This window comes from Triticum aestivum, chromosome 2B, assembly GCF_018294505.1.
Source record: "Triticum aestivum cultivar Chinese Spring chromosome 2B, IWGSC CS RefSeq v2.1, whole genome shotgun sequence".
Taxonomy (NCBI): domain Eukaryota; kingdom Viridiplantae; phylum Streptophyta; class Magnoliopsida; order Poales; family Poaceae; genus Triticum; species Triticum aestivum.
The window spans coordinates 27,957,412-27,974,563 of NC_057798.1; the positions used below are offsets into that span (position 1 = coordinate 27,957,412).

The 17,152-nt window shown below is 48.0% G+C and overlaps 1 pseudogene; it reads right to left on the reverse strand.

Moving 5' to 3' along the window:
* Window positions 1-407: 407 nt before the first annotated feature.
* Window positions 408-9,856, reverse strand: LOC123043249 (subtilisin-like protease SBT5.3; annotated as a pseudogene).
* Window positions 9,857-17,152: the final 7,296 nt, after the last annotated feature.

A 17,152-nucleotide genomic window follows, 5' to 3' on the forward strand; every position in this document is an offset into this window, starting at 1 on the left:
CCCAAAACAGATGCGCTGACCAGACTGCGTTACACCTCGTCTCCTCCTTATAACATATGGATATACTCGATTCATCAAGAAAAGAACCACTGTTTTTAGGAAATTTTTACAATTCTCTTTCACTTGCATTTTCTTTCGTGAAGGCTCACTCTCGTTCTTCTGACTTTTTTCCTTTCCAATTGTATCTAGGCGGTTAGGTTCTTTGTTGCCTCATGTGCTTAGCTTATAGAATTACACGGGTTATCACGATAGACATTCCAAACAAAATGGTTGGACGATCAATACCATCAAACTATGCCATTCCAAGCATTAGTCTCTTATTACGAAAAGAAAATATGGTTGTCTGTGACATGTTCTGTCAACGGAATCACGTAAGTACTTTGGCAGAAAAAATATGAAACCAAATAGGCAACCCCTCAAGCTCGTTCCAGTTCCAGGTACTGATCGAGTCCAAATTGGTCTCACTCCATTGCAGTCCAAGCTAGCCGCACTTGGTGGTGGCAACGATGGGGCTCCAGACGCGATGCCCCCCGTCCACGTCCGACCACTCGATGCCGCCGAACACGTAGTCAGCGGCCACGGCAGCGTCGTGCACCTCGAGCATCACCGTGAAGTCCTTCTCCTCCTCGGCGATCTCACCACCGAAGCTCAGTGTGCTGGGCTGCACCGTGACCCTGACCCCGCCCGGCTCCGTGACACTGGCCGTGTACGTGGGCGCCCCGCCGCCCACGTTCTTCACCCTGCGCTTCACAGTGACGCTGCCGGAGACGGGCAGGCAGGTGGTGGCGATGGACGGGTAGTTGAGATTCTCCGGGCCGTCGACCCCGCCCAGCTGGCTACACTCGAAGGGGTCGGCGTCGGCGCCGAGGAGTAGAGGGATGAGCAAGTCTGAAAGTGGGAGAGGGGGGGAGGTCGGCAACAGGCCCTCGGTGCTGGTGGGCCTCAGTGAGCAGATGAAGTTGGCGTAGTCCCGCGGCTTAGTGTCATACACCAGGCCCGGGTCAAGGGCCCTGACCGGGTTCACGTGGCCCGACCCATAGTTGAACGGCGTGGCGGCCGTGCCCATCTTGTCCCGGATCCCGCTGCCATCATTGGCACCGGTGGTTGCTGCAATAAATATTAATGAAATATATATGACTCATTATTATTTTTAATATATTTCATTAATAATTACTACATACCCTAAAATGAGTTTTGTGAAAAAAATTCATGTGTGTCACATATTTTCAAAGTTTAAGGTATATACTGATTTATTTGTACGTGAAAAAGGTACTCCCTCTGTTCCTAATTCTAGTGCGCGTTTTGCTGAGCTGCAATACCAATGCATGCGCTGGAGCTTGTCCTTTGGACCATTATAGCCCTCCAGAAACTCTGACCGGCCCATGTGCAAAGCGTCTCAGCCACACACTCTCTTGCATGCAAAGGTGTCTGTCCCACGTTCATTTCCAGCCAAGGGGTTACTTTTATCTAAACCACCAAATGTGCACTACAATTCGGAATATGGGTAAAAAACTTACACACACTATAAAGTGGAATGGAGGGAGTATATTACAAAAAGTACGTCGCAAACAATATTATTTCAACAAAACTCGTATAGTCGTATTGAGGTATCTTAGAATATCTAATGAAGTATATTGAGAATGATAAAGAGGTATAATCCATGCGTATACGAGGTATATTGAAGATGAGAGTACATACTCCCAAGAGTACAGAAAATTTGTCCTATATATGTAAGCGGCTAACAAATTCTGATTTTTTTTTGTGTCAAAGATGCTTGAGCGCGCAAGGTATGTGCACATTTTCATGGTTTCAGAACATTCGAGGAGGTTGTGGCAAAAAAATGGCTCTCAAAGAAAGTTTGATAAACTACATTGTTTAGATCTGATTTTTTGGCATGAGCTCGTCAGATGTCAATTGAGCACCAAATTTTGTACACTCGTACAAAACATGAGCATCTTGGATGTAAAAAAATCAGAAAATTTCAAAAGTTTTTGCTATTTTTTCTTCTGAATTTACTTTTCATCAGGAGCATATGAGCATGGACCACGTTTGGGAATTACCAATATTTCATCCGCTTTAAAATATTTACAATTATAGGTTTGCTTTTAATCAAACTTATTTAAGTTTGATCAACCTTGTAGAAAAATATATACTGTCGTTCCTCAAATGGTTGTGAAATAACTATTCCCGAATAGACATTAAAAGATAATGACCCATCCAATGTGATAACTAGGATTCATAAATGTGCAAAAGAAAGTTGAGAAAGTTAACTCCATGGAAGTAGAGACATATATACGTACCGGTGGTCATGATGGCGGACTTGATCATGGAGGGGCTCCAGTTTGGGTATGTCGCCTTGAGCAGGCCAGCGATGCCCGCCACGTGAGGGCACGCCATGGAGGTGCCGGACTGCACGGTGTAAGGGACACGCCGGTCGTCGAAAGACCGGCCGGTTGGCGAGACCCCTTGGCTGTAGGCGGCGATCACGCTCACGCCTGGCGCCGTGATGTCAGGCTGCACAAAAACCGATCGACCTAGCTTAGCAGCTGGTCAGCCACGCTCAGGCTCAGCAAACAGGTCATGCAAGGAGTATGCAGTTAGGGAAATGTCGAACCTTGAGGATCTCGGGAGTGATGGTGTTGGGCCCGCGTGATGAGAAGTCTGCCATCATCGGCGACGGCGTCACGCCCACCTTCGCCTCCCTAATTTTGATCTGACCCACCGGCGGTGATCTATGTATATACTCAAACCGATGCTGGATTAGATCAGTCGTCCCATCCCATTGCATGAATACATATACACTCTCCCTCCCGTAATATAAGAGTGTTTTTGACACTCAAACGCTCTTATATTACGGGACGGAGGGAGTAACTTATTAATCCAGACGTATATATACTAGGTGCACGTGTGGCTATCGAATCTTACGTAGTGGACTGGAGATAGTCCAAGATCTCCCTGCACTGGGAGTAGGAGCAATGAGCCGCCGGGATGACATGCGGCTCAGCACTGATGCTGCTGTCGCTGCCGGAGCCTTCACAGAGGACCATGCCGGCGCCGCCGGCCTCCTTCACCACCTGCCCTGTACTGATTGTGCCCCCTCCTCTGGTGCACACAACTATCTTGTTGCTCACCTTGCTGGGGTCCAGGGAGCCCGGCAAGCACATCGCCCTGCAGGCAATATGTGTACATGCATATCTTACAGACAGTTCATGCTAGCTTTAGCTTCTACTTATAAATCATCCATACTGTTACTAGCTAATAAATATCCGTTTGGGCATCAAACAAGATCCTACGTACGAGTTGACTCTACAGAAAAAGGACATTTCTTACGAGTCGGTGGCAGATTGATCTTCAAAATTGGCATTCTCGCCACTGATCATCTCATATTCCTGGTTGCCAAGGGTGCTGTTTGATAGACTTTGTCCCTGCAAATTTAGAGAAAGGTGTGACTGCCCCCATGAAGCTACGCCTACTAATACTAACTTAAGACATGAATGATTTTAGTTGCCTTAGATTTGCAATGAAAATGTCAAACAAAAATAAATAAATAACGAGATAACTCCTCCCCAGCCCTAGGCACCGCGCTCCCTAGTTAGCCAGTGGGTCAATCTCCGTCCACCCTCTGCCGTAGGTGTCTACGAGTCTGGTTGCCTTGCATCTAAGTAGATGCTTGGTCCTCGATGCCTTGCATCTATTTACTAAAATTATGCTTGTGTGTATCTGAGGATGTAGGGATTAATTGGGACATTTTTATCTTCCTATTTCAAGTGCATCTAGGCCCAATGGTGGGTGCTGATCATTCATGACAATAAGGTTAAAGGGGACAAATATTTTCTAAGTAGTGATCGTATATAGTCCTAAAAGATGCTAAGCATGGATGATGGTTTCTGATTCTGCTAAATCTAACGATCAAGCATCGACAAGATCAGCTAAACTTTTTTTCTAGATTTTAGTGGTCCAAGATCACTTTGAGTCCTAGGTATGATGTTACTATTAAGAAGGGGATATTGGACCTTGCGCGCGGGGGGGGGGGGGGGGGGGGGGGGGGAGTATTTCCCACTGTGTGCTCAAAGTTAAAAAGACCCTAAAATTTTTCAATCTTCTAAGTCCTAAATCTCTCAAGTTTCATATATCCAGAAGCTGCAAGTGGAATCCATCTGGGTCTTCCAAGTTAACAAAGAGAGTTAGTCAGTTGCATCCTATGCAGCTCGGACCCTCTGAGCGAGGTGTTCAGTATGTCCACGATGCTACACTAACTTTCTGCTCACATCTGTACCTCCAAACAAATCAAAGATCGAATACAAAGTTTTATTAGGACACCCCGGGTGAGTTTCACCTAGACATTATGAGTGCATCTTGTAGAAGAATCACATGGTTCCGGTATGGTTTGGACCCTTTAAATGGTGTGCGATCGGAGCCTCCGGCTGGGATCTGTTTCCAAAAATCCTAAGTTTCATTTGAAGCCTCTAATGACTTCCACGCAGAACCTCTCAGCCTTTGTGGACAGTTCACCTTTGTGCATTCAGAGCCACCGAGTTTATTCATTTTGGACCCTCCCAAGTCTTCTTTGTTTGGCTCTATACTTGTTCATAAACTTCAAACGATGTCGACCAAAATACTTTGAGCATGTTGAAATTCTCCAGATTTAGCTCAGTCACAACCTCCGAGTGGAAACGAGAACTTTGAGTTTTGTTAATTCAGGTGTAATGGCAAGATTATGGGTACAAGCTACAAATAATCCTCCCCATCCCATCTAGCGCAAGTCTTTCAGAACTCATTTGCTCCAAGGTTCAAGTCATATTTTCAGAACTCTCCTTTTCATGAGATATATCCACTCATATTCTTCAAAAACTCTAACTCTCGCATTCAATAGATTTATCACATTAGATTTTTAGCGTGGAGGAGGTTATCTTTTGAAGCACATGCAAGGATTCATCGCCAAACAACCCAATTTCTTGTTAATTCTGGAGGGTGTGTGCCTTCTAGACCGGTTATGTGTCCTAGGGGCCTTCAGATTTAAAAGAACCAAGAAGTTTACCAAGACAAGGAGATCAACTACTTCATGTAAAGATATACCACAAGTATGGTTGCCGTGGTGGGATACGTGGGCCAAGGGACATTCTACGCCCTAGGAGTCCTGGAGCTCTAGCTTTATGGGCATTGGTGGAGACTTCGTGTCTTAGGGCTTCGTAATAGAGTAGTATTGCATATGACGATTCTGAATCTCCAAGTAAATCCTTGTGTTTGCAATCCTGCCTACTTATTCCCTTTAATTTCATGAAAGTTTCTTTTGACTCTTTAAATTATATTTGTCTTGCATATGTAAAGTGCTTTAGAGCATCTACAACCACAAGTAACAAAATCGAGTCCCCATGCATCCGCGGACGTGTCCGAGCACATCTGCATGCAGTGACCTATCAGCACACATTTTTCTTCCACTACAACCACATACCTCAAAGTTGACTACTCAAATCCATACTAGATCATGCAACACACAATATATATGTACTATTAAATACTACAACGAAACCTATTTCAAAATTTTAAAAATGAACTAGTTTCAAACCAACCAGCCAAATGAAAATCCACTTTCATGATTGTGTTCCCTCTAATGAGGTTTTGAACTAGATCCCACATGATTGTGTTCCGATTTTTGTTGAAAAGCAATTTTCTGCCAAAAAGCAAAGTTTTAATATGAACTTTCTTTACTAGCATATACCAATAAGTATGGATTTGCTTTGAGTAAAACTAGACCCCAAACATTGTGTTGGTTCTTTGAATCGTGTGTGTTTTCTCTGTGGTGTAGCACATGGACTGACAAGCAAAGTAGTTGACTTTATAGCAGTTGCCAGTGCATGCATGTGAGGATACACAGTTCGCAACGCGACCTTATTTTTCCTCCGCACCTCTTGGTGCCATGCAAAAAGCTATCTGAAACTTCAAAATTGAATTGTTTTAAAACATATGTGAAATTACTATTTAATTTCTTCATTGTATTACTCGTCATGAGACCTTCAAAACTAGATCCCATATGGACATGGACTGATAAATATATTTGAAAAGCAACGTTCGGTAATCAAAAGCTATATTATAGTATGCATACATTTCTCTCACAAAATGATGGGTTGTCCATCTGTTCTGAATTTGTGTGCGCAAACTAACTTTCAAGTGTATAATCACTTATACAGCCGGTAAAAAATTGTTTCACACCAGGTACATAATTTTCACTAGTGTTTTCTCAAAAGAAAATTAGTGCTAAGAAATATATATTTTCATTGTAATAATTTGTTTTTTCAGAAACTAGCTACTACTGTAATACATGCTCCCGAGAATTGATAAAAGCAATCCTAATAATATGGCAACAAAAATAATTCGTGAGAAATTGTCCAATTACCCCTTTGTTCTACAAAAACATATCTGTACTATAAACTTGCTTTTCATGACACTAAGTTGATTTTGAAAAATGTTTGTTCAAACTTACCCATGTGGGATCTAGTTTTGAATTCTTTTTTGTGAAAAACACAATATTGGCGAAATCTGGTTGCGATCTTCACACTCGGTTTGAGAACTGCATTTTTTTTTAAGTTAGTAACAATTTTGGAGAACTAAATCCATAAAAGCACCACAATCCAAGTGGCATATAGCAAAAAAAAAACTATCATAACATGTTTGTGCGACAAACTACACCAAACTCAACTCTAAAATTTTACAAACTGCACCGAATGCAATGCTAAAAAATGATTAAAAAAAAGAACCACCAATTTTGTGTTTGTCATATGCTATGTTTCTTCAATTTTTAGGGTTGTGTTTTGTGCATTTTGCACCAAAAACAGAAGTGGTGTTTTTTTTTTCTAATGACACATGTATTGTGGTTGTTTTATGCATTTAACTCCAATTTTGGATGACGCTAACATCATCTTATGCTTGTGGTCGGTGTAGTTCGCTGCATGCAGTGAAAAGGAACCAAAGGGTGGAAGGCTGTAGTGAAAAAGCGCATAGACGCGTCCTAATTTACCTGGATGGTAGTGGCACCGAAGATGACATCGACTTGGAAGATTCTGTCCATGGTGCTCGCAGCGACCGTAAGTATCCATGGCGCCACGTTGGTGACAGTGGCTGGCTGTGGCCCCGAGTTGCCGGCGGAGGCGACGACGACGATCCCCTTACTGATGGCGAGCGACGTGCCAATCGCGATGGCGTCTCCAGCATAGTCGATGGCGCGGGGCTCGCCGAGGGAGAGCGAGAGCACGTCCACGCCTTCCTCCACCGCGGTGAGTATGGCCTTGAGGACGTCCAGGCTGGTGCAGCCCTCATTGTAGCACGCCTTGTATGAGGCCACGTGCGCCCACGGCGAGCCCGCCCTTGGCCGTGCCTATTCCGTGGCCGAAGGCGCTGGCGCCGGGGACGAAGCCGCCACCCGCCGTGGACAGCGTGTGTGAGCCGTGCCCCATGTAGTCCCACGGCGAGTTCACCACGGTCTGGTTCATCTGGCCACCCTTGGAGGAGGTCTGCGCCTGGATGCCCTTGCTGAAGACCCTCGCGCCAATCAGCTTGCTGCATGTGCATCCATGCACATCCTTAGTTATTATTGATGTACTCTCAGTGCACGGTAACTCGGCTGTTATTTTCTAAGTCTAAATCCTCAGTTATGGAAAGTGCGATCGATTTCAGTTAAATGAAAAGTGCATCAGTTGCAGCTTCTAGGATATACATATATATGAGTTGTGGCCTAAATATATATGGATATTGCCGTTGATGGAGTAACGATGAATTACCCGTTGCAACCGGCGTTGTCGATGTCATCGGAAGCATCGCATCCACCGAGCCATTTCGTCGGGGCGACCATGCCGTCGGCCCTGAAGCTATCAGATGTTGGCCATACACCTAAGTATCGTATGTACGTACATCAGAAGGTGCCAAGGGAAGAAAAACAAACTTGGGTCAGAGCTTCTTTTTCTCTTTTCCACAGGTTCTTGTGGAGTTATACTAACAAACATTAGTATTGCACTGGTCAACTCAACTTTTGTTTTCCCATCTATAATGGCATTGTTAATTCATGCATGATTAGCTCGTGGTTGCTTTTAAATTGTCAGCAGGATCATAGTGAAAGTGATATAGATTACCCGAGTCAACGTTCCCAATGACGACGCCCTTGCCGAACTCGGCGACGTTCTCCCACAAGTCACTTGCCTTGCCATCTGATCCCTCCAGCCCCAGGAACTCCCAGGAATACGTTGTGTGGAGCTTGTGAAGCCTGTCTTCGATCACTGCCTGCGCCCCGGGGAGCACTGGATCGAATATCGAGTCAATACTTAATCAGTTATTTAGCTATATATACTTGAACAAATTACGTTTGCATATATTCCATTCAAACCAAGAGTTTATGTTCGCTGTGGATCTAATCTCACTAAAATATATGTTAGAATAACCGGTGGTCAAACCATGGTTTTCTGTGTGAGATCTGTCTAATTTAGTGCAACTATAATGATCTATCTATTGCGACTTTTTTTTTTACTTTCTCTGTTCGGGTTTATTAGGCTATCTCGTAAATAGATCAAACTTTAACTTTATATAGAACTAATTAATGCTACAAAAAGAATACCATTGGGTTTTATATGTAAAATGATTCCCATCATATAATTTTTGTGACACATATGTTATATTTTATTAGCTCAATTTATGGTCAAAGTTTGACATAAAATACAAACGGGGTCAATAAACTTGGACGGAGGGAGTAGATGTGAAGATCTACTGGTTAAGTGCATTTATGGAAAAAATCTAACACATGTGGCCATTTCAGGTACAATTATATAGATCTAGCGGATGCTCGCTATCTATTTAAACGTGATTATGTAGATCTAACGAGTGTGATCTAAACTGTATGTGTATATCTAATGATTATGATCTGTGTATATGTCAGTATGAAGGTCTAATGGATATGATCTGTTTAGGTATGATCATGATGATCTAACACAGGTACACTCTGTTCTTGTGTGAGTACGTAGATCAAAACGGTTGCGATTTACTAATAAATAAGATGGTCAACTAGATCAGCGGCAACAGGATGTCTTACTTCTTTTATGGAGTTTCCAGGACGGACTGTCGCGATTTTCTTTGGTATAATGTTCTTATTACATACAATAGATATACATAGACATTTGGAGTTGTTACATTTCAAAAACGAAGAAAATGTACATATAGTAGACTCAAATTAGTACAGAGATCTGTGGCTATGGATACGAGGATCGATGGTGAAGTTTTGGTGCATGGTGCAATGCAACTTACGTTTGAGAGCTGGTACGAAACGGTCGTCGATCTGCAGCCCGATCCCGTTGATGGCTTCGAAGACATACAATATCTGGTACCTGCATTAATAGGGTTCTACTAGCTATGTAAATATAGACGTAAATCAAGCCATATATGTAACGTGCTTGGTGATCGCTGATATGGCTTACAGTTTGGTGAGTGGATCCAGCAGACCAGACCAAGATGCCGGCGGGCCACTGACGATGAGCAAGTAGGACTGCATTGCATAGCATAGCATAGCGGAGGCAGGCAGGCATGAACGAACGAACGCACCAATTAAAGAAACTAGCACGTACTCCCTCTGTAAACTAATATAAAAGCATTTAGATCACTAAAGTAGTAATCTAAATGTTTTTATATTAGTTTACGGAGGGAGTACTACACACCATGGCAGAGAGAGAGAGACCTTGGTGGTGGCGGCCGCCGGCGTGATGTGCAGCGTGAGGAAGAGCGGCAGGAGGGCGAGCAGCAGAAGGCGGCCGGGTCCTCCTCTCCCCATCGTCGCCGGCCGATGGTCCTCTCGACAGAAGAGAGTTTCCTTGGCAGGCAGGGCCACAACCTCCGCTCGCCCGTCATTGAACTTGAGCTTATATATACAGCTAGCCGAAACGAGGGCGCGCGGGAGGAGATGCCCACTTGATATGGCGGAGCCGTATAAACAATGAGCATCATCCATCTTCTCCGCACCGGCCCACGTGATACGGCGGAATAGTATAATGAGCATGCATGCAGCATGCAGTCGCATTACATGGGCAGCATCACCATTGCCTCACCTGGAGCTGGATGTGCTGTTCTAAATCTTTGTTCTTCTTCTGATAATACAGAGTCCACTACATCTAGTGTGTTGCTTTAATAAGATGGCTGCATGCATTGATCGAAGGCCGGAGGTTCGGCCTCCTTTTTCAAAAAAAAAAAAAACGTCTAGTGTAGGAGGAAACAAACATGAAAGCATGCATGCAAACGTTTGTTGCCTAAATAGTACTAATAAAATAGACAAATAAAACTAGCTGTGGCTCCATGGTTTATGACTTTACATAGATTATCCGGGAGCGCGGCCGGGCACCACATGCGGCAACGTGAAGGCCTGAAAGGGGCCGATTCTTGCGGCGATAACACGCCTGCGTCTCTCTCTTTTTGAGCCCCGGCCGGTCAGCAGCTGTTGAGCCAAGCCCAATCTGCTCACATGGGCAACGAATCCCAAGGCCACTCATTTCTGGAGAAAAGGAAAAGGAATCCCCAGCAGCTAGGTAAGGGTGTAACTCATGTGAGATTTCACTTTAGGGATGCATGTAAACCAGGCCCGTTTAAACCCACTTATGATTTATCAGTTTAATAGCTTGTAATTTTTTTTTCATTGACTACCGAGCTAGCAAAAGCTAACTAATATAAACGGGAGTTACGGGCGCCGTTTATTTGCCATTTACATCACTAATTTCACTGTTGCAAGGAATTGACTTGGCAAAGTTGTTGTTTGTTGTTGTTTTTTCAAAAAAAAAATTCACCGGGGGGGGGGGGGGGGGGGAGTTTTCCCCACCTGAATATTTTGTATAGATATGTGGACCAAAGGCCCAGATGAGGCATCGTACATTCACAAGGTCAAGAGAGGGGTGGGGGGAGGTCAAACCCAGCAGTAGGGGCTTAAACAGGATTGGAAAAACAGGGCAGCCAGGCATCCACCGCATGTTTTAGGGGGCGAGGCAGCCGAACACGCCAGAGCACCGCGTCGACCTGCACCGGTTGAGGAGCCCAGGGAGCGACGGAGGGGCCCTTCGGAAGACCACCGCATTCCGGTGCTTCCAAAGTTGCCAGCAGCAGAGTAGCAGGAAGGTGGGCCCCGTCCCCGCCGGCACCCGGGACGGCGGGGTGAGGAGGTGAAGCAAACGGACGGAGGTAGTCTCAAGGGAGCTCTTCCCGACCACAGTCCAGAAGCGTCGGGCGAACGCGCACCCGAAGATGAGGTGATCAGCTGTCTCGAGGGGAGCGGAGCAAAGGGGGCACCCTGCCCCGGCAGCGTCCCCGTTTGTTGGTTTTAGGGTAGCCAACCAATCTTGCCGGCTGGTGGCTTTGGCAAAGTTCTTGCATACGATGAAATACGGTACTTTTTTTCTGCTGAAAAATACTCTCTCCGTTTCTAATCTAAGTCTTTCTAGATATTTCAACAAGTGACTACATACCAAGCAAAATAAGTGAATCTACACTCTAAAATATGTCTACATACATTCGTATGTTGCAGTTCATTTGAAATGTCTAAAAAGACTTATATTTAGGAACGGAGGAAGTATGAAGCATCGGTTTAACTGATGAGGTTAGCACGCATGAGTCAAGTAATTCTGGTAGTACGTATACATTTCTTTAAATCAGTGGAAGTGATTTTTTTTTTGAAAACGGGCAAAGGATTTGCCACGTATATTAATTAAGAGAGAATAGAGTTTGTGTTACAAACACTCCTTAACAATACACGGAAGAATCACTCTCCCGGCATGATGGACCCTAGCTTCTTAGCTCCAGCGGCGACCCAAAATGATGCCTCCCTTTTGATGTTGTCGAGAAGAACCGTAGGCGGAGCGGCCATGTTGCGGAATACACGTGCGTTTCGCTCGTTCCAGATCGTCCATGTAGTGAGCATGGTGAGCGAGGCCATGGCCTTCCGGTTGGGGACGAAAGCATCAGTCAACCCAAGCCACCAGTCTAAGGTGGAATGCCTCAGGGGCCAAGTAGAGGTGTCAATGTGAATGAGTTGCAGCCACGCCTTGACCAAGCCCCATAGGCGAACGGTGAAACGACATTTGAAGAAGAGATGGTCAACCGATTCATTCTCACGCATGCATAGGGGGCATGAGCCACAGTTAGGCCAACCACGCTTGGCCAATCGATCCGCGGTCCAGACTCTATTTTGGATGACCAGCCAAGCAAAGAACTTGACCTTGGGTGGAGCCCAGATTTTCCACACTGCATGCTCCAAGGGAGAGCGAATGAGGCCGAGAAATTGCGCTTTGTAGGCGGACTCCACCGTGTAGAGGCCACTAGTAGAATGCTTCCAAACAATGTCGTCGTCAATATCCTCCTGTAGGTGAAAATCCCGGATGGTGGCCCAAAGCTCGAGAAATTGTCTGAAGTGCTCTATAGAAAAATCGGTCGTCATCTTGATCTTTTTAACCCAAGCGCCATCCTTTAGTGCTTCCCGCACCTTCCAATTCTTCCTCGTTGACGCCGCGTAGATGAGAGGGGCCAAATCCATGGGTTTGCGGTTGTGCACCCACGGAGAGTCCCAAAAGGGGGCGCGCGCGCCATTTCCCACGATAATAGTTGAGGAGGCATAGAAGAAGTTGTAGTCTGCGTCATCGCACGGGTTGCCCATGCCAACCCACATCTTAGTTGGCTCCTTCCACTCAAACCAAATCCAACGAATCCTCAGTGCCCTAGCGAATTTCTCCGTGTTTAGCACTCCAAGACCCCCATTGGCAATTGGGCGGCAAACGGTGTCCCAATTAACCTTGCATTTGGCCCCGGTGGTCTTGTCTGTTCCCTCCCAAAGGAACGCTCGCTCAAGCTTGTTGAGATTTTTGAGGGTGCTTGTGGGGACGACGAGCGTAGTGATGAAGTATATGGCTTGGGAGGCAAGCACCGACTTGACCAAGGCGGTGCGTCCCATAGACGTGATGTTTTGCCCGTCCCAAGGGACCAACTTTGCCGCCGCCTTATCCTCCAAGAACTGAAAGTCCACCTTCCTGAGCCGCCACACAGAGAGCGGGAGGCCTAAGTATTTCATGGGGAAGGATCCGCGCGCCGCCGGAAGCTTTTGAAGGATGTCCGACAGGTTGATGTGCCCACAAGGATTGGGATGACCGAGCTCTTGTGAAAGTTGGTGGCTAGACCGGTGACATCACCAAAAAGACGAAGGATGTTGGAGAGGTGGTCAATATCGCGCTTGATGGGTGCCATGAAGACCGCCGCGTCGTCCGCATAAAGGGAGGTTCGCAAAAGAACCCCACGGCCACGGATTTTATGAAATAGCCCTCTAGTTGCCGCCATCTCAAGAATTCTTTGGAGTGGGTCGATCGCGAGCACAAATAGCAACGGGGATATAGGGTCCCCCTGCCGGAGACCCTGGCCATGGATGATGGGGCTGCCAGCGACGCCGTTAAGAAGAATCCGCGAGGAAGAGGAGCAAAGTAGGGCGGTGATCCAATCTCTGAAAATGCTCGGGAACCCCCTACGGCGGAGGAGGTCAATGATATACTCCCACTTGACTGAATCAAATGCCTTCCGAATGTCCAACTTGAAGAGAAGCGAAGGGGTTTTGCACTTGTGGAGCCTCCGCGCAAGATTCCTCACATACATGAAATTGTCATGGATGCTTCTTGTCTTGATGAAAGCACTCTGCGCGTTGGAGACAAGGTGGAGCATGTGGTGGCTAAGACGGATGGCAAGGACCTTTGCAATGATCTTGGGAATAGCATGAATCAGACTAATTGGACGGTAGTCGGAGATTTCTTCAGCTCCATCCTTCTTTGGGAGCAGTATAATGTTGGCAGAGTTGACCCAATGAAGGTTGGCCGTGCGGAGGTTACCGAAGCAAAAGATGGTCTTCATAATATCATGCCTGATGATGGCCCAACAACTCTTGAAGAAAAGCCCGGTGAAGCCATCCGGGCCAGGCGCCTTGTCACCAGGCATCTGGTTGATGGCCTCACGCACCTCCTCCTCGGAGAAAGGGTCCGCGAGGTTGCCCAAATCATCACGAGCCTCAATGTCCAACCCCTCCTAGTTGAAGTCTGTGGTCGCCGCGGAGCCTTTTCCCATGGCCGAGGAGAAATAGTCGTGGACAATAGCCTCCTTTTGAGAGTGCTCAGTGACCCATCCACCGTTGTGCTTGATACGGTGTATGTGGTTCTTGCGTCTTCTAGCGTTCACTCGGCGGTGGAAAAATTTGGTGTTTGCATCCCCCTCTTTGAGGTTGGAAATCCTAGCACATTGCTTTTTTCTCGCCCTCTCAAAAACTGCCAAGGCAATGACTCTCCGCTTAAGCCTAGAGCGGAGCTCCAGCTCCTCAACGGAGAGGTGCCTCGAGTTTTGAGCCATGTCCAGGTGAAGAATTACTAGCAAGGCAACATGATGCATGATCTTGGCCTTTGAGAATAGGCCCTTACTCCATCTCAAGAGTTTGGCGCCAGTGTGTTGAAGCTTGTGGTGCAATATCCGAAAGGGGTCGGTATGATGAGTGTGCTCATTCCATGCATTAGCAACCACATCGCTAAACCCCGGAAGAGAAGTCCAAAAATTCTCAAATTTGAATGAGCGAGGCCTGCGAGGCCCCCTGTCGTCCGCGAGAAGAAGAGGGCAATGGTCTGAGAGCGAAGATGACAGAGCATGCAAGATGTGTGTACTGAACTGCAGGTCCCACTCGGCGTTACAGAAGAAGGAATCGAGCTTGCATAGGGTTGGGCTATTTCTCTCGTTGCTCCAAGTGAACCGCCTGTTCTGGAGGTGGATCTCCTTGAGATCACACTCGTGGAGTGTGGAGCGGAAACGGTTTATCCTCCTCCTATTGACGTTGCGCTTGTTCTTGTCTCGTGCGCGGTAAATCTGGTTAAAATCACCCAGAGCTAGCCATAACTTCCCACTGGGTGGTTTTTGGCTTGCAAGGTCGGTGAAGAAGGCCTCTTAGAGGGACGAGAGGGTCGGCCCGTAGACGGACGTAATTCTGAACCGGGAGCCGGAGGCCCTGACTTGGACCATAGCCGAAAGGCAGAAGGTGGTGGTAGTGATGTCAGTGACATCGACGACTCGACCGTCCCAAAGCATAAGTATCCCTCCTCTCGTGCCGCTGGCCGGCCTTTGCGCAAAATTCTTAAGTCTGGACCCTCCAAGGAATGAGGCGGTGAACTGATCGACAAGCTCCAGCTTTGTTTCTTGCAAACAAACAATACGGCAGGAGGATGCGGCTATGGTTTCGTTGACGGTTGCGCGTCGATCCGAGCAATTAAGCCCTCTAACATTCCAACTGAGAAAGTTGACAGGTTGTTCACTCATTTTGACACACATACTCCCTAGTACACGGCACAGCGGCCAAAGATATGCAACAGCAGGTACATGGATGTACAACCTCAGCTAACCAACGACAAGGAAGAACTCTTGTTGTAGCAGCTAAACTAGCAGCAAACATCAACGTAGCACCAAGAGACTTGTTGAGTAGGCCATACCAAAGAACAAATGCAACCTGGAGGCAAGCTCCACCAGCGCCCCTTGTTTTTATCACTAACATGAGAAACTAAAGCCCAAAGACAGCAGCAGACATCAGGCAGTAGCCTCATCAACGTGATCGAGCGCATTGGGGCCACCATGCGCTATGAGCCCAGCTTCGGCCGCACAGATACGGTCATCATCCAGCTTGAATAGGGCCCTCATAGCTCCAATCACGTCATCAGGAAGACGATCTTTGAATTTCTTGGCAAAGTTGTCCATAGCTTGCACGGTGATATCCTCACCATTCTGTACAATGCCCAGGCTACGGCAGACGAGGGCCTCAGCTCTCTTGGCAACCGGAGCCTGCCTATCTGCCCTTAGTCGCGCACTAGAGCGCCTGAGTAAGATGCCGCCTCCTTTGTTGCAGATGGCCATCCCCGCTAGAGTCTTGCGGCGAGCCGACGGTCTGACGGGCGGAGGGGAAGGCAGCAACGGCTCTTGGGCAGGCACAAAGAGCTCCTGCAACTCCTCAAGGATCTTCTGCACAGCGGCGCTTTGTCTGACGCGTGGCGGCGAGGAAGTGCGTCGAGGTGGTCCAGAGCAGAGCAGGGGAGGCGTGGGAGACGCCTCAAAGCCAGGCGGCCTCGACGGAGAGGGCGTGTTGAGCGGGCGCAACATGGCGTTTGGAGAGCAAAAGTCGATCAGGTCCGGGCAGCCCGAAGCGAGCACGTGAAGAGATGCCCTGGTTGAGTCCCGCTTGGAACGGAGCGATGCGTTTAGCATCGAGGTTGGAAAGAGCGGCGGCTGCAGATTGAGGTCCTCCATGGACCGACGGCGCCCAACCCTGGGAGAGCGCTGACGCACCGGGCTGCGCCCCCTCGCGTCGGCAGGAGCCAGGACATCAGCCGTAGGCACAGGAGCCAGCACCTGCTGTTCCACCTCGCGGGTCACTGCAGCACTGTTTGAGCCAGAGCCGCGAAGCAGCAGCTGCGGCACAGCGTCCCGCTGCACCATGTCACGCCCGTCGCGGAGACGATAGACATCGCGGCCGCCTTGGTCGTGGCCACGGTCCAGGTCGCGGGCACCGTCCTTTGGCGCTCAAGATGGGCTACGGCGCACCCCGTCGCCCCCTCCCCTGTTGCTCCTGGAGTCGTCCTGTCCCTGATGGCCAGGGTCTTCGCGATGGCGACGATCATCATCATCGTCCCAGTCGTCCCTAGGCGTCGCAGCAGGGTGGCAGACGCGCTCTCGCTCGGCGTGGAGCGCCCCGATGAGCTTGTTGAACGCGGCGGTGATCACTTCCTTCGTGGCTCTCAGCTCCCTGTCGAACCACGTAACGAGAGCACTGGTGGCCAGCACAAGCGCCTCTTGTCGCGTGGCAGGGGTCGCGTGGAGCACTGCGGACCCCACGGCGGGACGCGACCCGTGGTCACCGTTCCAGGCCATTGCACGGCCAGGCGGAGGCGTCGTGGAGGCACAAGCAGGGGGAGCAGGCGGCGTCCGTAAGGGACCGGCAGGGGCACGAACGGCGGGCCTGGAGCGCCTGGAGCAGAAACCTGGCCGGCGGTGCGGAGCTGGCCTGTTGGTGCACTCCCTAGCGCTGTGACCAGAGAGGAAACAACGGCGGCAGGTTATGGGGTTCTTGCAGTGGCGAGCTCGG